The sequence below is a fragment of the Mizuhopecten yessoensis genome, unplaced genomic scaffold (genome assembly GCF_002113885.1).
Source record: "Mizuhopecten yessoensis strain PY_sf001 unplaced genomic scaffold, ASM211388v2 scaffold716303, whole genome shotgun sequence".
Lineage (NCBI taxonomy): Eukaryota > Metazoa > Mollusca > Bivalvia > Pectinida > Pectinidae > Mizuhopecten > Mizuhopecten yessoensis.
In genome coordinates this window covers 281,883-304,289 of record NW_018480049.1, presented here as the reverse complement: position 1 = coordinate 304,289, position 22,407 = coordinate 281,883, and the positions used below count along the sequence as shown (strand labels likewise).

Sequence of the window (22,407 nt, the reverse complement as noted above, 5' to 3'; positions counted from 1 at the left end):
TCGTAAAAACAGTTCTTTGTGTTAATGAAAACATCATTTGGCTCCAGCATAACCAAAATGTTTCTGCTGCTGCGGACACAGAAAACAATTATCTATTGCAACTAGCGATTGAGATGATCATCATCTGTTCCTAAATCTTCCCTGGTTATGGTGTTACATGGTTTGACACTGTTGTCATATAACATGTAAATAGAGCGACGTCGTGAATATCGAAACAAATTAACATACAAGCAATTTAACTTTAATTTGAGTTGAAACGAAAAGAAAATAGGTTAGTACAAAAGTGCAAATATGTCATTCTGATTACAACTGGTAAGTTTAACCCGACATCTGTGAGCTAACTATCGTAATTGACACCACTAAGAAAAACTTTACTTACTTTTAGCTTCCCTGGTCATGTGATGCATCTAGATTTAAATATCCAATACGTCATTTTCTGTAACGATGAAGAAATCAAAATAATTGTTTTGCATATTACCTTGATCGAATACTTATATAAGTATAATACCACTGAACCTGTTCCATTATTTTTCAATGCGTAACATCTATGTTAATGTCATTAGGTTAGAAACACTAGCGTTCATAAGTTAATGGATGCGGTATGTTTTTGTCACGTGACTTGGATCAATGGTGGCAAACATGTGTGCGTTTATTTCAAACAGACCGGGATACAACTGTGTGAGAGTGTTAGACATACCTGCGGTGTAAACACACCACCTGTCAAATAATCGGTAGGATCATTACTATTGCGGGACTTTTTATCTGTCCCATTACGGTTGTAAGTGAGTTTATGAACCGATATATCTCCCGGTGTCATTGCTGAGCAAGTCTAACCATTTTTGTAATTAAAACCTGCCGCTTACCGTTCCATCGTTGTAATTAAATATCAATCACTCAAGCTTCACAAACACGTGCCTTTCCATGAAGCTTCGGAACAGGGAAGTCGAAAAATGTAAAAAGAAATATTGCTAGCTTGTTTGTTAGGTTGGGTGTCAATCATATATTGTTGTACATTTTAGACCATGTATTTTAAGCAAAATTGACGTGTGACACTTTTATAAAATAATTTGTATTGTATTGTATTGTATTGTTTTGTATTGTATTGTATTGTATTGTTTTGTATTGTATTGTTTTGTATTGTATTGTATTGTATTGTATTGAATTGTATTGTTTTGTATTTTGATTGTCAGATGTATGGAAGCACCAAGACAAATACATAATTACAGAATGTTTCAATTCAACCACAATATTGACACGACTTTTGTGATATATAAACTTTTAATCATTGATGCTTCATTTAAATTTATTTCTCAAAAACTGCTTTAGTTTGCATCATGGTAGATCGGGAAGTATACGAACTATATTGTATTTATATTTTTTCATATATGTAAACGCCACATGGATTAAAATCAACAACTTGACTGAATTATTGATAAAGAGATATATACTTAATTTGTAATGGCTAAATGAAACACAAAAACATATACATCCTAAATTGAACTTGTATTTTAGATAAATAAAAAGGCTATTGTATGACCCTCATGTAACTTGTAATGAAATACAGTATACCCAGTCCCATCACTTCTGGTTCCTTTGATCAATTTAAGGTGCTACTAATACGCAATTCATACAACCATATAAGAGAGTTCATTAGTAGACACACGTTCACGGTAAACTTGATATGTCTGTAGACCTTTACCATGTATTTTACTTGAAATACATGATAACGGAGCTTAAGCAAAGAATACATTAATTTAATGCCACAGTTTTCTACCTGTAGCGTTACTATCTACGCTGATTGGTACAACCTATAGTGTAAGACAAGCTTATGTTCAAGGAGCACCTGAGCTCATCTCCGATATTTGTGGGACTGCAAAAGGCCACTTTTAATTCTTTGTTATTAATTTCGTATTGTTGTTGTTTTGCTATTAAGTTCAAGATATTTTTTCTTGTGCATGGATAATGACATTGATTATATTTTAATTCAATCATAAATAATTATCAATGCCAAATACATAGATAGGAATTTTAGCATTGCATTTTTAAATTTCCTGAAAATATCGGATGCAATTGCTAGGTTAATTTCCAAAACATTTGAATCCCAACTTCAGCTCAGATAAAAGATATCCTATAAAGAGAAAATGTACACAAACACAGTCTATTTTTACAGTTAGAAATATTGCTTTTAATTGAATACAAAAAAAAGTTGAACTTAATTTCTTTATCACCAGGACAACTTCCACAGACAGATAAATTGTGGAGTGTAAACTAATTAGTACGCGGTGTCAACACGGAGCTCGGAGCTCACAATCAATTACATTATGGGGCTCTCTCATATCAAACATTTACATTTCATTGGCTTTGCAATCTCGATCAGGTGAGATGTGCTAGCTGTTAAGTTATCCGCGAGAAGCAGTGCCATAAAGCACACTAGTTAAGCACTTAACATACTACCTCAGTATTTACCTACGTAGAGTGTACGAGGGGCTCGCGATGGGATGGTTATAATCATGATCAAGATAAGATCACGTAAATCAATAAAAAAAGGTAAATAAACCTAAATCACAGCATCTCTATTTCTAAACGAAAAGTATGAAAATAAACAAAAGACTGCCAGTCCATATTTTCTCTTCTATACCCAACCAGAGGTAGAAACGCTCTACACATTGTAGTTGATGATGAATGTTTAGATTTTAATAATCTAGAAACTGTGTTCGTCAAATGATTTATTTATCATCCTTTCTAGGTTATGACATTGATTTGTTGACTAACATTCCAAGTGAAGAGGCAGGTGATACTGCATCATTGTTAGCCTCGAGTTCAACCCTGACCTTTGACCTGGATAAATATGTCACAACTTTCTTTAACATGATGGCAAATATCTAAAGTGGTAAAACTATGACATGTTTAGGCCTACCTTTGAGGGTCATCAGGGCTTCCCCAATGTACTTTACAATATTTATAACATATATTCTGTCAATGTTAAGGGCGTTACCACGCAAACCAGCGCGGCATAAAATCCTGACATTGTCTGAACAATATTTAGTCCCACTTTCTACAAACCACTAGTATAAACTCAAACCCCAGGCACAGTCCGAACAATATTTAACCCCGAACCAATCGCCAAATAAAAAGAGATATGATAATAGTCATTAAATGAAGTGTTGCACGTTTAACAATGGGTTATGTGTCACGAGCCCACCTATATTCTAATCATGCTATGGTTATAAATTGCTTTCGTCAAAACCGACACTTTATTATATTCAACAAATCAGAACCCAAACTGACACATAAGTGCATACATGTACTTAACTAGACATGTGGAAATGCCACTTAAGGAAAAGGTAGAGGTATTTACTTTGAAGTTTTTAATTTCATATGGCGTCCATTGGTTTCCTTATTTAAGGAATTGTCATGCCAAAGTAAATACAGCAATATATTACGCAAAGAATCGACTGGCAATCATTTAGTAGCTTTATCGTGTACCCGACCTTCTCGCTATTGAATTCTAGTTCTCTTTACAAGTTTATAACAGGATATACCTGGTTAAGATTTGCATTACATAACATCAACGACGAGTACGATAAGGATCCCATGTAATGTATTTACAAGCAAAGAAAGTGTAGGGTTAAGTTATAAAGTACCTCGTATGCTACATCAAAGTGAGCGATAAAATAAATCAAAGCAGTCGCTTCTAACCTCGACTGATGATGTAGACTGCAGCGGTTCCTGTAAGTCGGCGACATTTCGTGACTCCAGTTTAGTTCTCTGTGTTACTGCGTCACTCACGTTTAGTTATCGTAACACTTTAACGTCTATCAATATAACTTAACAACTGTACATACCAGTGTCTGTGTTTTATTTCGAATATCTGTGTGCAACAAAACGATTGTTTATGTGTAAACTATAGTACTCAAGCAATGATATCATTAGTACAAATACGAAGTAAGGATACATCTCTATACATATTTATTAGTTCGACACAGAAAATCGAACAAAGTAAACATTCTAAAGAATTGTATATCCATTCCGTTTATTTAGGACTGATCAGTTCTGAAAAAACATAAAATATTTAAAAATAAAAAATAAAAAAAAATACAAACACCCCAACCCCAACCCAAAGAAAAAATGTCCTGATATATGAATACCTCGGGAAATTGCATTCCAACAGTAAAGTCAACCACATTATGGTGTTAAGAGATTATAAAGGAAATACCAAGTTAGTATAATGATTCAGGAAATATGTCTAGATTCACAAATGTGATACTTTTCATTTTAAACAGTGTTAGACGTGCAAATAATATTGACAATCCAGTATTGACACTGATTTTAATCATAACTCGGAAATTAAGAAAAATTCATTTAATCGATACAATCGTGATAATTTTAATTAATGAACGATTCATGTTGATTGTCTGGGAGAAAGCATTGCGTGTGTGAAATTAATCGATGTGGAACTAAATACGATCTAGACCAGAATACAACATTCATGAACTGATACTGGCAAATGTTCGTCATGTAATGTTAAAATTCCAATTAAGCAGTGCCGCCAGTATCTATTGCTTTTGTATATCTTTAAACCGTCGTCAAAGTTGTGAGTTGTTTCAACAAGTTACGTGTGTCTGATGGGTCGTCTTTGTGGTAGAAACAAATATACAACAACGTGAGTACACAATAAATGTAAACGTAAATGTCACTACAAAAGCACAAATGTAATAATCGTCAGAACGTCAAAGCGAAATTAAAAAAAAATCACGAATCCCCACCAAAAGATCCAAAGTGTCCAACAGTGGAAAAAAATCCTTTACAAATATATAACAGTCGTAGTGATGCTGCGGTCAAATCGAGAAATATATGTACCAACATGGACCCAAGTAATTTTGAATATGTACAGTATTTCATCAAGGCAGACACTGATACCACACTGGAACTTTTGGTCGTGTTGACGATTGTTCAAATCATTCATCGTAAGCTGAAGTCGACTATAAAATACATGTAATGTATACGGTAATTTAGGCAACATCGTGATAGTGTCTGCCTGGGGAAGGGCTATGGCAAAAATTCGTTCTGATTGAAAACATTACTGATTGGACTAAATTTCAACTAGACAACTATAGGTACAATGTATGAATCAGTGAAGAATAAGTATGACAAAAATTGTTATATTTTGTTCTTAATGTCTTTCGTGATAGATTTCGACTACTGATGGACAAACTTACAAACAGGGCTCCCAATGATGCAGGTTGATGAAGACTTTAGTCAAGTTTTCTGGGCCCGTATTCATGAAGCCGTTCTCATGCTCAAGCATGGATTTTGTGCTCAAGCCTAATTTCTTGTTTTGGTTATTACTTAATTAATAAATCTTATTTTGTCAATGATTTTGAAACATTTTGAAGAGACTTATAGACAAATACTGTTTTCAATGTTAACATTTGCCTTTTTGATCGTTTGACATGATCTAAGCGAGTTACCAGAAAGTTGGTTTGAGCACAGATCCCATACTTGAGCATGAGAACGGTTTCATGAATACGGGCCCTGGTCTTATTGTCCTTGTACTTTTAAATGGTCTCATGTCTATCTTTACTTTGTTCATATTTTCCCCTGTTGTATTGATGTTGAGCTCAAGTTATGGTTTTGTTGGCAGTTTGGTATTCTCTACGTTTTTCCCCCCTTCAAGTTGTTGGTTTTGTTGGCAGTTTGGTATTCTCTAGGTTTTTCCCCCTTCAAGTTGTTAGTTTTGTTGGCAGTTTGGTATTCTCAAGGTTTTTCCCCCCTTCAAGTTATGGTTTTGTTGGCAGTTTGGTATTCTCTAGGTTTTTCCCCCTACAAGTTGTTAGTTTAGTGAGTTAAGACAGGTGTTGTATCCTTTCTATAATTGATTAATTTCTTCCCATCAATTTATTATTATAAATATTGACATGGGCTTCTGTAGAACGCGTTTTAGATAAACTACTGTGTATCATGAAATATATTCATGGAAAATAATTCAATAGACATTACTTTTACAACAGAACTAAAGCATGTATTTTTATTCACGTAAATAAACAAAGGAAACATAATACAACATCAATAAAAAAGCATGAGCCTTTTTAAGAACAAAACAAAATAGGCGAAACCAGAAATCCATTATTATATACGATATGGGAGAGACACGAAGGTAAAACAATTACCACAGTAACATTTTTGTTTGTTTGTTATTAAACACTATTTCCGGGTTATGACTACAAACATTCCTGTCTTTAAATCTAAGGTAAAATCAGTATTCTGTTTAGCAACAGTGTACATAAAACAAAGAAAAACATAGCTTTGAAAATGTTACACCGAATTTAAAAAAAATCTTACAATGAGCTAAACTGAAACACGACGAAAGTTGGACGCGTCAGGAAGTATTGTGTAAAAAAGAACAAAATAGAATATCCATATTTGTTTACCGACTTGTGCACGCACTGTTAAACGGTTTTTATCTCGAATGCACATCGAGACAGGTAAACGCTTAAAAAATTAGTAAAAAAAGCATTTATAACAATATAACACTGTTCTTTGAAGATCACAGAAATTTCAAATACCGTGGTATTTAATGTTTAGACTTATATTTTAAAGGTGTTTCAATCCGATGTTTTGTCCATTCAATCATTTATAAAATAACGCACGTACGCACATCCCTAACCCACCACCACATTATTCATATAGTTATATTGTCTGGTTTTTTTTAATCCTTTTTACTAGCAGATGATTTATGCTTTTATGGACTTTTTTTTATTTGACTTATTTTTTTCATTTTTTTTCAATAAAGAAATAAATATACATAATATAGCACGAGAAATGATTTACATACATCCTTACATACTTAAATATTTCTTATTATAATTTACTTAACGTCAAGTTATTATCACTGATCATTTTTAGTTTTTATTGTTCATTTTGATTTTATATCAGGCCTACTTATCTATTTTTTTATCTTCCCCTCGCTCACCATTACTCTAGCTCATCACTATCAAAAGTCCAATTTAGCACTAGGTGGCTTGGATCGGATAAAAAAACATAAATATCCTGACATAATAAACCGTTGTAAGAATTCAAATATAAACATAAAAATTGATTTCAACATACGCAAACATCATTTAACTCACTCATTCTTCTTTAGAATTGTTGAACAACTAACTTGCGTTATGATATCATCGGATCGAATTGCTGTACCGATATATGGCATTTCTATTATAATGTGCATCTCACGGTAAATAATAAGGATCATACGGACCAGGTCATTGATTAATTTATTATTATCATATGTTTACTCAGAATATGAGTGTTTTTGCATATTTGATAACTTCTGACCACTCCTGATACCACTTCCGGTCACCCGTGTGATAAGTTTCTCGTATTGCACCCCCCCCCCCTCCCCCATGCGATAACAATTCCCGTAATGCAGCCCCTGTTCGGAACACCTCTACTTCTGTATTGGATATGGGAAGCGCCCGAAGCGTTCCGAGTTAAATCCGGATTTGCGCTGTCAGTTGGTTTTTTTGCTTAGACAGTGAGACGTCAACAAACAAAATGTTAACAAACCAGGGAGAGGAAATACTTAATTCTCTAGCGTCTAGAATACTTGAATTGGATGACCTCATTGATAAAGAAAATGCGGAGAAGAGTGCAAGGTTCGGTTGTGACGAGGACACGGAGAACTTCGTCAAAAGTATGAAAAACACAAACACTCACAGAAAAACGGAGTCGGACGTCGGAGTTGAACATAATTATTATGATAAAAAGTTTATAATATGACCATTTTGATATCATATCCCTTATCAGGCCTCGGGCTGATATCCCGACTCTCGGGCTGATAAGGGATATGATATCAAAATGGTCATATAATAACCTCTAATTAATCAGTTCGTACAGCGATAGCACACTCGCCTTTCACCAAGGCGGCCGGGGTTCGATTCAGCGATCGGACGTGAAAAGATAGTGGGTGACCTGCTCGATAACGTTGGTTTTCTCAGGGTACTCCGGTTTTCTCCCACATAAGGGGCCCTCTGAGTGCTTTCAATCGAGCAAACAAGAGGGACTAACATAAGTTAGATTTTTTTTTTATATATTCCTGTATTTTTGCATCTTAAAGCAATAGGCCAAAGATTATTGTCCGGTTATATATTGTCGCTCCGGGAGATATAGCGAGATTTTTAACATCGGGTAACTTTCATCCTAAGTACAGGGTATTAAAAACGTCAATAGTAAAACGTCACAGTAGACTATATACAAGTGGCGTATATATTGTGAATGTTTCGAAATTATGAAATGGTAACGTTCATAAGGTAAAGACCGTACTACAGGGCAATCATTAACGGGTCATGATGTTAAAAAAATATTAATATTGGATTTTGGGAAATCTGTAGGCCATGACGCATAATTGACAACTATCGGGTAATTGTCCCAATTTCAGACTTTTTGGACCACGCTGTTTGTCTCTGGACTACTCTGGACAACTCTTGTGGTCCATTGACAACTCCTGACAACTCTTGTGGTCCATTGACAACTCCTGACAACTCTGTTGGTCTCTTGACTACTCTGGATCTCGCTGGTGGCCCCTGGAACACTCTGGATTACTCTGAACCACGATGGTGGCGTCTAGACAACTCTTGACCATGCTAGTGGCCTCTGGGCCTCTCTGGACTACGCGGTTGGTCTCTGGTCCACTCGGAATTACTCTGTTGTTGGACTTTGACCAACCAAAATGACTACTGAATTCAGCCAGCGGCTAACGGCAATAGGTGCATTTGTTGTCCAAACACATAAGTTTAAAAAATCAGATAATGTTTGTGATATCTTTATACTGTCGATTTCATCTCCTGTATGCAAATGTCGCAGGTTTTAATGATTGCACTCAGAAGCAAATTATTACTGTTTTCGTAGGAATAGCTCATTTCTAATGTGAACAGACACAATTTAATGTGTACCAGAAAAAACACTTTTATTGAACAATGTGTTTTTAACATAACAATGGTAATATGAAACAAAATCGAATCTTGAAATACGTTACACAAACACTCTACTCTCTACTAGCTACAGCAGAGCGTGTCTTTGAAACCATTAGTGCTAATATCATAGAGTCGCAAAATGATTACGTGGGCCGATTGAACGTGAATTTTGAGAATACATCATTGTTAAATTTATATAAAATATGCATAGATGTATTGACGAACAAAATATAAACACCCACAACACTTAATTCCAGAGGGAAATAAATATGGAAGATATCGAATGTATATTTCTGAGCCATATTGTTAATATTTATAGATTTTTTTTAAAACGGCTTTTTTCATACAAAAAAAGAAACGTTATACTTTAAGAACGAATCTATACACAATACATATGTATTGCCCTAACTGTTGGAAAACACGATTATTATTGGTACTCCGCGGTTAATCATGTTTCTAGAGATATGATCGGGGTAACTGGAGCTCGTGAGGACGACATGATGATTTATTATCCCGTCATGTAACCAGTATCATCCAATCAGAACATTTGTTTTGAAGATGAGGTATCATTTTTTTCTATATTGCACTCTTTCCTCTCCACGATAAATAATTCAATCAATCTACCAATATTTAAATATGGTGTATATTCCCAGATGAAAAGATAGAGTTATTGGAATGCCATACTGTTATAGACTGGTAATATCGTGTCTATTATAATATAAAACTGTATGTCAATAAATCACGTGAAACTTAATACACAAAATAATTCCTATTTTATAATCCTCGGCAGGATAGGTAATAAAACGTGTCACATAATCTAAGTTCAATTTTATAGCATTGCACTTATTTCACAGATAATTGAAAATTTAACAACCTTTATTTATTTATGGGAGCCGCGGTAACCACGTGGTTAATGGTTCTGGCACTCTCTTACCCTGGACAGGTGTATCCGCACTTTTTACCGGTGTGAGATTTCCTTGACTCACCCTAGGGTTGAGACGGGGGGATTACGGCATGACGTCACTTTAACAATACAATGACGTCACGTCAACAATCCATCAACGTCACGTCAACCCTGAATTTAGCATGTAACGTTATCATTACATTGTGTATATGATACACGATGGGAGAACAGGGTAAGAGAAAAAGAATCATTCACCCCCTTGTGGGTGAGATAGGGGAATCTCAAACCTCGGGGAAAGATTCTTAAGTTGCCAAACACTCGGCAAAGCCTCGTGTTTGGCAACTTAAAAATCCTCCCCCTCGGGTTGAGATTCTCCTACCTCATACTCAAGGGGGTGAAAGATTATATTATTCTGCTACCACTAGCCGTCCACTACTGGGTCGCGGGTTCGAGACCTACGTGGGGCAGTCGCCAGGTACTAGCCGTAGGTCGGTGGTTTTTCTCCGGAAACTCCGGCTTTCCCCCACCAACAAAACCTGGCACGTCCTTAAATGATCATAGCTGTTAATAGGACGTAAAACACAAACAAACCAAATATTTATCAAACCAAAATTAACGACATAGGATTGTCAGAGAAAAAGATAATGCTGTGTTCATTCCGAAATTGATTATCTTAAAACATAAATGGCAAAACATACAAGCTTTTCGATCATATAACCTTACCATATAAGGACAGCATTAGCATTGTGATAGATTTTAACGTTTGGATGTGACCAAAACAATGCGGTAAGTCAATATTGTGTCAAATAAACAAATTGTGGTGTGGTACTTTATCGCTTAAAGACTGAACAAAGCTGTCAGCAAGACCAATAACAGTTATAGCCATATATCCTAATTGTGATTTGCTGATCTGATGCGCATGTGACGGTTATATTGCAGTTTCCGAGGCCAAGGACATGACGTAAAACAGAGATTTATTAGCTGCATCAAGCACAATGAATATTGGATTTATTAATTTCACCCTACTTGGTGGTCGTAACTAATCGATCTGCCCTACGGACGATCTGTCAGTACAACCCATCCATTATACGCCTTATGGCGCATATCATATTGAACATTTGTTCCAGTTTGAAACTAGATCATGATACAGAACAGAGTCTTGTTATTATCATGGACAGTTGAGTGCAATTTATTTGCATAACAGATGATACAGATTGCAAAACCCTGTCAGTAATATAGTTTCTGGTAAAATCTACGTTATTTTATATTTTGCAACGGTCATCGGGATATAACGACGGTCGTGACAACACAGATGTCCTCGTACAACAAAAATGCAATCCTCTTTTAATAGTCCCAAGCATTTTATAAACAATTCAAAACAGTTTGAATAGTGTTGACACTGCATGCCTGAACGAGAGTTTGACACAATGTTAATATATACATGTCGCCACTTGTTTACAAAAAAGGAAAGACGTATTAAAATCGTCAGCGTTTATCCCAAAAGAACGGGAATGGTGTATTCTGTCACCGATAAATCCCGACCCCTATATCCCTCCGATTCTTTAGGGGTGTCACGTCATGTCAAGACGGATAGATCGCAACGCGTACTAACAAAACAGAGGTTTAATCCCTCCCCCACTGGCCGCCTGGTCATCACGTGAATGTCACGTGATCTGTTGTTCGTTCACGTCCGTTCTCAAGCTTACTCTCCCTGGAAATTTTAATGGATGGATTTCTCGGTCACAAAAGGGCTTGTTGCTAAAGGGAAAATCGTTGTTTTAGAAATATCAACGTACAGATGCTTGATGGGCTTAGTGTTTACTGGGAACTAAAGTACAAGTTTCAAATGGACAACATTGATACCCAAAACGACCAGATGAAGCGACGTATGATGACACAGAAGGATCAAGAAGACGGTTTCTATCGGGATCATATAATATACATATCCCCCCTGTATGCAGATAATTTGTTTACGTCGCCATTACATCCGAGACATTGACATGGCAACCCAGAAGTCATTCAGTGACCAAGCTGTCATGGAGGGATACGAGACTCATCAAAACCCATTATCCCTAGACGTTATACTGATTACGATGACACACCTCAGGCTACCGTACTCTGTATTAAAACAGTTTGTTTGTGATTGCGTAGCCTTAATTATGCATACTGACTGCAGTATCGATCGAGTGTATTAAAAAACCTAGATAGCTAAAAACATAATTATCTGTTTAATACGTTTCACATCAAAATGTCCTGAATATGCTATTCACTGGGGAAGAATACAATTGAGCAAACCTATTTATTTTGATCTATTTGCGACATTTTATTGACTGCAGGGATATCGGGCAGGCGATACCCTATTGCCAGGAACCGGAGCATAGCCTATAGTACAGTCCTTACTGTAGACCCGTCCACAGTGCAGTAGAATATTCAGTTATACTTACGTGCCATCACGTGTTGTACCGTAAATAAAACAGTTATGTACGTCACGCTGTTCATTTCTACCCATGAGCATTGTCTTTACGAACAGATTGCTGAATTATAGCGCAATTCATTTGGCGGATGCTGACTAACTTGCTAACATTGTACGGTCACGTTTGACTTGATCCAGGACAGATTGACCAAAGACAAGGTCAATGTCTAAGAATGTTGATGAACTGTCATTTGACTGATGTTCATTCGTTTAACAATGTAAAACATAGTTGATCGTTGCGTTGCATGCAATGTTTAATATAATATAAACTTATTTTTTTTCTTCTTCATGTGGAAGTAAACTGAAGTACCCCGAGTAAAACTACGTAGTCGAGCAGGTTATCCTTAACCTTTCCACGTCCGATCGGAGAGTCGAACCCTGGCCGACTGTGTTAAAGGCGAGTGCGTTATCCACAGCGCCACCCGACCACATGCACTGGTTGCACATCAGCTTACACGAAACACACATGTATCAAATAAAAGCAATTGTTAAATAGAAATACGGAACGGAGTAATATGCTAATTAGGCGAACCGTAACAGCTATTACCGTAATATGTACACGTACGTAAATAATTGTATATACCACTTATATTCACTTGTAGTATGCAAGTAGAGCATGGTAGTTATCTGACATTGGTGATTATCTATTCAACGTTATTAATTATGGGCTAATATTTACACTTTCTCGTGAATATTCGATTGCTTCCCTAAATAACACCTGATGTTTCTGATAAATGAACCATCAAGCATGAGTGTCGCCCTCCTCACCACCAGCTGGTGTCGGCAGGGCTGGCAGAGTTACAGTATAAGTGTCGGATATAAATAACACTACAATGAGGCTTTGTTATTGTACAGCGGACAAATCCAGGTACCAGCAGTCCCGTGTTCGATATAATGGATTTCAAGTAATAGTTTATGTGAAGGTTTTTGTGAAAACGAGAAAATGAAACTTCAGCATGGTCGCTGATGGTCATATTTTTAAATAGTAGTCACCCTCCTTATTTCAAGGGGTTCAGACAAACTACTCACGTTACTTAAGGAGTGAGTTTATTTGCAGTCGTTTTTAAATTTAAAAAAATGAAGTAAGAGAAAAAAAATCCATTTCAACGCATTTACGCATGTTTACTAATTATCTCATCCAACCGCGGCTGGTACCCCATCGTGTCCATGGCGCCCGTTACATTCCTGAAGTATTACTGTAACTTGTAGATCAAAACGAAGACAAAACAAATGTGATAGATCGCTCAAATGCAAAAACCAGAAACTATTTTAGTAGAAAACCTGAAGTTTCCTGACCATTCAATTACGTAAACGTGTTTTGGCAATTGTATAGCTAAAACTGTAACATTAAAATGAAGACATTATGCATTTTACGTTAGAAGTCATGTTATCCTTGTCCTAAATAAAGTGATATATATTGATTCCATGCTACCCTCTGGAATATACATCCGATTGTCATTATACATATGCTATATAGATTTGGAGATTATGTAAACACGTGGTGTAGCTAATTAGTTTCGATAGACAAGTCAAGCCGTTGTAATATGGGTAAAGATCAACAATCCGCCTTAGTACGTTTGTTTAACACTGTCAGTCTGGTAGGTGATGGTACCTACAATAATACATCGTTAGTGGTTTGACTTTCTGGCACGGTCGTAAGGCACGGTACAGTAACTCATAGCGCATGCGCACCTGCCATTTCAATACATCAATCATGTCATTATTGTAGAGTACACCAGACATAAGGTATGGAAACCTGTAGTTGCCAGCCATACCTGTTAGATCGAAAAAAAATATTTAGAAAAAAATCTCACCAGTTTGAGGTTCAACTTAATATCCGTAGCTTAAAACTTCACATCACAAACACGTTATATTAATTTTGAAATGTGCAGAATACTTTCTGAAGTCTAATATGTATACAAAATACTGACATGAGTAATTATCGACACTGATGACGGTATAAACCAAATAAGGATTTAAAATGCCACAATGTCACTTCATACACATTTTAGATTTTACACCTGGATGATTTCCATTTTGGCTCCGCCTCCTAATTATATAAATGCTAATTTCAAACTGCGTCGGGACATGTTATAATACAAGTTTGTACCACTTAGATACATGTCATAACTCACCACCTGTACATCTTAGATACACGATTTAATCGAATGTTTTCACAACTGGGATACATATATTAATGCAATATATATATATTTATAACTTAGATATATGCTCTAACGCGCTTCCTACACTGTTCAGATACATAGGAATGTATTTTAACTAAATTACTTGATAGTAGACGATACCTCAAATCCCATTAACGAGATATTGAATGGTTGTATCGTTATATTTTTCATTATTATAAAAGATGCAATATTTTCATCATATTTTCCATACACGAAACATTTTTGTGAATTACTACCTCGTTCGTTGCTTTCACAAATTCATTTTCCGAAGCCTATACATATTGTTTGAATTTTGAATTTCATTCAATTTGGAAGTAAACTTGATATAAATTGTGCATTAAATTGTCGTTAACCTTTGAACCACTGGCCCTGTTATTACGGTTAAGTACTTAACAGTGGTGTCTAGGTAGCCCGGCTCTATCTTTCCGGCCAAAGTGTGTCCGTAACGTGATACAGCTGGATAACTTTGGACATATTTTTTCAAGAATAACGTCGGACTGTCTGCCAAACCAGTGACTGTATTGTGAGAAAATTTGGCTAATGACGGCTAGAATAACGAAGTTCATCTATGTTTGCTAAATAATACAATAAACAACGATTAAAGTAGACCCGGATTCGTTTTTCTTGGCCTATTTCCAAAATATTTATATTCAAGCAAACAATAGACATTTATAACCATTATCTAAACAAACACACATTCTCTTCTTACCTCTGAGCCTGTATTAAGCTCAACATATGATCACAGGGGTTAAAGATGGACATTCCTGCTGTGCATGTTGACATTTACAAACTCTGTCTGTTCTAAGATTGGAGAAAAAACAAAAGCCTACCTTCCGATACTACTTCCTCTTTGTGACGTCTTTCTCGTCTATAAAACGTCCATATGTTATGCGTATGATTCCAATTTTGCAGCCGACACCACCCACCCGACCAGAGAAAACCGTTGATAATTGCGGGAATGCTCACTTTAAACACACAGACAGAATATCAGGTTTTAAAAAAGCTGTTATGATATCAGAATATGTATTTTCACATTTCAAACAGTTCATGTTCAGCTTTTGTTCTTGTCACCAAGTGCGTTTCGCTATTTTTATTCCAGCACAACATCTAATTAGAAAACAGAGTTTCCCTTCAGTGATTTGATAGACTCCATTCATATGACACAATCTTTCGTATAGAAAGAATTTAAAAGCGTGAAAGTATCCATTTTCTTTAACAATCAGGAAGGCACGACGACGTTATTGAGTCACAATGACTGATACTTTGTCCCTATGTTCAAGGCATTGCATTTCACATTCGCTTTCCTCTGTTACCGATATGCAGCTAGACGAGACACGTTGCAGCATCTTCGACAAAAAACTGAAACTGAAACTTTTATCGACATCATGCCTCTTTTTATAAACCGCTAAACGGTTGATTATATCTGTTTATCGAGATAAACTGAATTACCATGTTTTCAAGCATATCGGGAAGCTAAATGAATTAAGATAAGGCCATAGCGTCAAGCAGGAATATCAGAAAACTACAGGGGATACAGTGGCAGGTACTTGAAGTTGTGTCTGCATAAAAGATACCATTAACTAAAGGCTGTGCCTCCCTATAGGACTCAAAGGCGCACTAAAGGATGTTTCCCCTGAGGGACAGTCTTGTCATGCTTAAGGTTGTTCTTGGTGTCAAGTAGAAATCTTGATAATCCAAAGGGAGTGCAGAGGCAGGTACTTTAGCTGATACTTGGGTATATGTCTTCCTGTAAACCAGCAATTTTAGTTTTCAATGCTGTCTGCCTAGATGACAACCTTGTGTTTCTGTAGCTCGAAGATATACCTGCCTAAATGACACCATTGACATATTTCAATAAACATGACAATCAATACAGGGTTTCTTTGAATACACATCCCTATTTACTTAGGATTATTTTGAAATGAAACAGGATCATGTCTTGTCCTTTGTATCGATAACTATGACGTACTAAACATGCAATCTTGAAGGAAAATGGGACTTAAAAGGACCGTGCTACTGCAGACATCAGTAGCTACAAACGTTACTTCACACTGCGTAAAACACGTTAGTGCTTGTTTATACAGTTATCTTTTAAGAGTAAATTAAATATGATAGAGATGGTGTAGATGATAACATTAAAGACATATTGAAGTTTAAACCCTTTAGGCAAAGTCAACTGGGTTTTACATAACCAGGTTATAGCTGTGATGAATATACTAGCGATAGTGTTGGACCTGATCGTTTCTGACGCCTGCTGACCACGTAGGATACTCTAACATAACCACTAGGAGATAGTGGGGTGTGCTTTCTTACCGTCCTTCTGATGTACATGCTGTAGCATGTTAACAACCAGTTTTACACCAGATCCTCATGCAGCATAAGGGTGTCAAGGCTGAGAATAGCAGTATACAGACACTTACAGAGGAAGGAAACGGTACGATATACAACATAATAGTATAACACAAGGTGTGTTAGGATCACTATGGTATAGCCTTGTGGTTATAAGAACACATTGGTATAAAACCAAGAAATAAGAAACACACGGTATCAAACCATATTAATAGGAACGCAATGACATATAACAATGTGATGAAAATCAAAATAGTACAAAATAATATCATAGGAAACCCGGAGTAATAAACCATATGATATAAGTAACACTATAGTATAAAGTAATCTGGTTAAAATTAAAATGGTATGAAATCGTGTAATAAGGATTACAATGGTATAAAACCGTGTTATTAGGAATACAATGGTATAAAACTGTGTAATAAGGAAAACAATGGTATTAAACCGTTTATTAGAAATACAATGGTATTAAACCGTGTTTTGAGAAATACAATGGAATAAAACCGTGTAATAAGGAATACAATGGTATAAAACCGTGTAAAAAACCCCACAATGGTATATAACTGTGTTATTAGAAATACAATGGTATAAAACCGTGTAATAAGGAATACAATGGTATAAAACCGTGTAATAAGGAATACAATAGTATTAAACCGTGTAATAAGGAATACAATGGTATAAAACCGTGTAAAAAACCCCACAATGGTATATAACTGTGTTATTAGAAATACAATGGTATTAAACCGTGTTATTAGAAATACAATGGAATAAAACCGTGTAATAAGGAATACAATAGTATTAACCCGTGTAATAAGGAATACAATGGTATTAAACCGTGTAATAAGGAATACAGTGGTATTAAACCGTGTAATAAGGAATACAATGGTACAAAACCGTGTAATAAGGAATACAATGGTTTATAACTGTGTTATTAGAAATACAATGGTATTAAACCGTGTTATTAGAAATACAATGGTACTAAACCGTGTTATTAGAAATACAATGGTATAAAACCGTGTAATAAGGAATACAGTGGTATAAAACCGTGTAATTAGAAATACAATGGCATAAATCCGTGTAATAATGAATACAGTGGTATAAAACCGTGTAATAAGGAAAACATTTGTATAAAACCGTGTAATTAGAAATACAATGGCATAAAACCGTGTAATAAGGAATACAATAGTATAACAAATATTGGTAAGAAATGAAATGGTATAAAATTATGTAATTAGGAATACAATGGTAAACAACTATGTGATTATCACCATGAAATTAAAACCACAATGGTATAATACCACGTTATTAGGAAAAACAATTGTATAAACCAGTCGACTTGAAAACAAATTGGTATAAATCAATCAGATTAGGACCGGACATTTATAAAACAACGATATAAGCAGCACAATAGTATTAACCATGTGTTTAGGAGAAGCTTGTTAACGCATATTTTATATCCAATTCTTAATGGAATGTTGATAATATAACGATAACTAGCACGTGTTTCTGGGGTAAAAAATGTCGGTTGTAGTTCACCTGTTCTTAATAGTTTCTTAATGGTCTGAACGCGCTATGTTGAGTGGGAATTCCCGGGGATTACACATAATTTACAAACCATAGGGAGGCACGTGTACTGCACTTGAAACTGAGTGCAACCATATCAATATAATATACATGATTGCACCTTAATGAGCGTATGAATTCATGAAAATAAAATAAAATTTTGATGTGCTAAGAATTTGATATATCTGATTTTTTAAATCTGCACAGATACCTTTAATTCACAACATGATGGAATTTGTAACAACGATGCGATATTTTGGGAACCAAAGTACGTCCGAGTGTGAGTTGTTCCTAATGGGATTGTACGTAGTAGCTCTCTATTATATACAAACAAACATATCTACAGGGGATATACGTTGTCCTCATGTAGTGTAGCTATCCCTCCTAATACACATAACATCAGCTTTCCTCCCGAGCAGGTATATATAGAGTTTCCTCCCCTACTGTACACGTTCATCGCCAATTTATATGAGTAAGAGGGTGTTTGTGTTTTTTCGTTGTAGTTTTTTAGCTCTAGACAACACTACTAATAACATAACCATATACTTTACAGGACAAATTTACCTTGAAAATAAAAATCCATTATAGAGATAATTATAATGACACGATTTGTAGAGCAACGTACTGTATATCACAATATTTCCGCGGGGATTATTTTTAAGATTTAGCGAGCTAATAACGTGATCGAGAAAAGGTGACCCGCAGAATAATATGACAGGCGTAAAAATGAGCCGCAATTAACAGCATAACCGTAATGACGTTATAAAATAGCGAGCATGTGGTTATAATGATTCATATACATAAATAGTATACATTAGGATGATTGGAAATAGATTGTATCACACATCTAATATTGTTGATGATTTGTTTTAAAAACATACACTTACTCGTTGTTGTTCAATATGCTGTAAGAAAGCCTATCCATTTGAGTATTTGACACTTTACGTCGACAAATTAAGTTCCTTTACTTGTCTTGATCACAAAAATATAAACTGTGCCTTTTTTCTTTATTTCGGGTCAAAATCACGAAAATTTAAGTCCGCGTAAATTACCCGTTATACGGTGTTACAATCTTGAGGTTATACTAGTAAAGATTTGCATTATAATTCATTTAAACATATTCAACTAAACTTTTCCTGATAATAGTTACGTATGATTTTGTAGAAAGAAAGGTACTATTTTACAGAGAAAGTGGCGTGTATGTAAATGTCTCGGATTAAGTTACAATTTTAATAAATCTATTAAACCTCTTTAGAGTTTAAAAAAGGAGGATAAAATTATACCAGAGTGTCAACAAAATCGTTATTTGAACTCAAAATCGATAACACTTGGGCAAAATATTAACAAAGGAAACTTTTACATTGAAACACCTTAAAAAGTACAAGGAAAAATAAGCTTTTATGATATGAAAGAGAAGCGTATGCTGCTTCATTGACGACACCCACCATGTAACTCTAGGTCAAATCCAAAAAATGTCATGTCCTCATAACAAGGACCAAACAAGACACAATTATGAGCGTTAAAACAACCATTTGTCACAAAGAACTAACATATTTCTCAATGGGATCATGGGGACAACCACAAAACTTGTCTATATTCTTCAACAGCCTGCATTTTCTTTTAAAAGGGACACTCAGTATATTTTATTTAGATTTTTTCCGGTCCTTTTTTCGCGAGTTATTCTCTAAAATAGTTTACAATCATTTATATAAATCGCATTCGCCATTCTTGCACACGAAGAAGATCGCTTTCCATTATAAAATTGTTCCCTGAGATATATTATGCAAAAAGATGGGTTAGTGAATTGAATTACATTGTAAATAATATTCGACTTGAACTTATAATTTCTTGTCTTAGCTTTGAAGTAAAATTACATTATATCTGTAGATAGAGATAAGTAAACACACAGAGAGACACTTCTTTAACGTTACATGGATGAAATGACGCTCATTGACGGAAGGTGGACTAAGGTATGAACGGTCGGTGGATCTAGGGAAAATGAACACATATTCCGACGGTACTAATTAACGATAGTTGGATTACGATAAGTTATCAACGTTAATTGTACTTATACTCACGAGTAATATAAATAAGCTAAATGAATGGCGGCTGTGGAGATTAGGGAAACAGTGCTAAACACTGATTAAGACACACATGTCCAGTGCTGGTGAGACGTAGATATAGTAATTGGGCGAGCACCTGATGATCCCCTCCTCGCCAGTCAACCATGCTGGACCGACTGGTTCTCGTCTCTATCCTCACCACAAAACACAAACGATGGCATGATTTCCGGTAAGCAAAAAGTAACCAATGCTAAACGAACCGATAATTTCTACAGATATGTTTTGGAGATAAAAGTAAGTTCTAATTAATAATGAGACATTTTCTTCAAAGATGAACTATTGATGTATCAAGCACAATCATGCACGCTGGCTTTTTATATTCATATATAGGGTGGGTGGCTGGCGAAGTGGATAGTGTACTCGACCAAGACGAAAGGGTTTTGTCCCCGATTGGACGTAAAATGATATGGGTTCATCTTGGTTTTCTCCGGGTACTCCAGTTTCCGCACAATCAAAGTCTCTCTGCGTGCTTCCATCCGGGCAAACAAGAGTGATTCATACAAATTGGAAAATTTATTAACTGTTATAAGATAAAAAAATAAAAAAAACCTATTTAGGTATCTATGAGTGTTTTAAAGATGCTTAACACATATTCATAAAGTGAAGAACTTACTAACTTATCATATTTGTAATTTGCAATGAAATTTAATGTCAATTTAACTGCTTTTAAAAATAAAAGATACTCGACCGTTCCTTTAATTCATGTTCAGATATAAAAAATATTGTTTGTCTTCGAATAATACTTATTCATTTACATCATTTCAAGATAATGGTAAATCATTGCCATATTCTGTTAAGTTTACCCACAGTAAGACAATAATGGTAAATCACTACCATATTCTGTGAAGTTTACCCACAGTAAGACAATAATGGTAAATCACTACCAAACTCTCTGATATTTACCACTAGTAAGACAATAATGGTAAATCACTACCATATTCTGTGAAGTTTACCCACAGTAAGACAATAATGGTAAATCACTGCCAAACTCTGTGACGTTTACCCACAGTAAGACAATAATATTAGTTATCTCTGGGTTCGGAGGGGTCAACTGGCTCATAGACCCCTTTGTTTTTATAGACCACTCGCCGAAGAATTTGTCACCCTGACAATTTTTTTTTTCTTTTTTTTTCTGCAAAGTTATAAGTCACTTTGTGAGTTAGAGTTGAACCTGACTGCTACCAAAATAGCCCCCACTGGACACCTTTTCGGCAATATTTCGGACAAAACACTACCATCTTTGTAATAAGTACCATAGAGGCCCCCTCATAGCCTGTTTCGTTGAATTTGCTGTCAATTAAGTAGCTATTTCATCCTGAGAAGAATTGGCACACATCGAACGCTTGTGTGTGTGTCGGAAGCCATTTTTGTTGTTATGAAGAGAGATTTTAGTTTGAGTGATCTCCCCTCGCACGTGCTTTAATAGAAATATAGATCCCGGCAAGATCTCCAATCAGAAAGAGTGTTACAAATTAGAAGGGTGCAAATGGTAAATCACTACCAAACGCTCTGATATTAACCACTAGTAAGACAATAATGGTAAATCACTACCAAACTCTCTGATATTTACCCACAGTAAGACAATAATGGTAAATCACTACCAAACACTCTGATATTTACCCATAGTAAGACAATATTGGTTCAACACTTCCAAACCCTGTAACGTTTACCCACAGTAAGACAATAATGGTAAATCACTACTAAACACTCTAACATTTACTCACAGTAAGACAATAATGGTCATGTCACTTCCAAACTCTATTATTTTAACCCACTCCAAAGCAATAAAGATCACCTAGCTACTAAATCTATAATAAATGTATCGAGTTTAATGTAA

At 35.4% G+C, this 22,407-nt stretch overlaps 1 protein-coding gene across 6 annotated transcripts in view; it reads right to left on the bottom strand.

Moving 5' to 3' along the window:
• LOC110442837 (prostaglandin E2 receptor EP4 subtype-like) overlaps nt 1-22,407 on the bottom strand; it is a 102,344-nt gene that overhangs the window by 52,357 nt on the left and 27,580 nt on the right. For 4 of the 6 annotated variants that reach the window (XM_021486659.1, XM_021486658.1, XM_021486657.1 and 1 more), the window contains one exon: nt 380-436. The exons of the other annotated variants lie outside the window; for them this stretch is intronic. The gene's annotated coding sequence lies outside the window, so the exon portion shown is untranslated. The remainder of the gene's footprint in view (nt 1-379; nt 437-22,407) is intronic. 6 annotated transcript variants of the gene reach the window in all.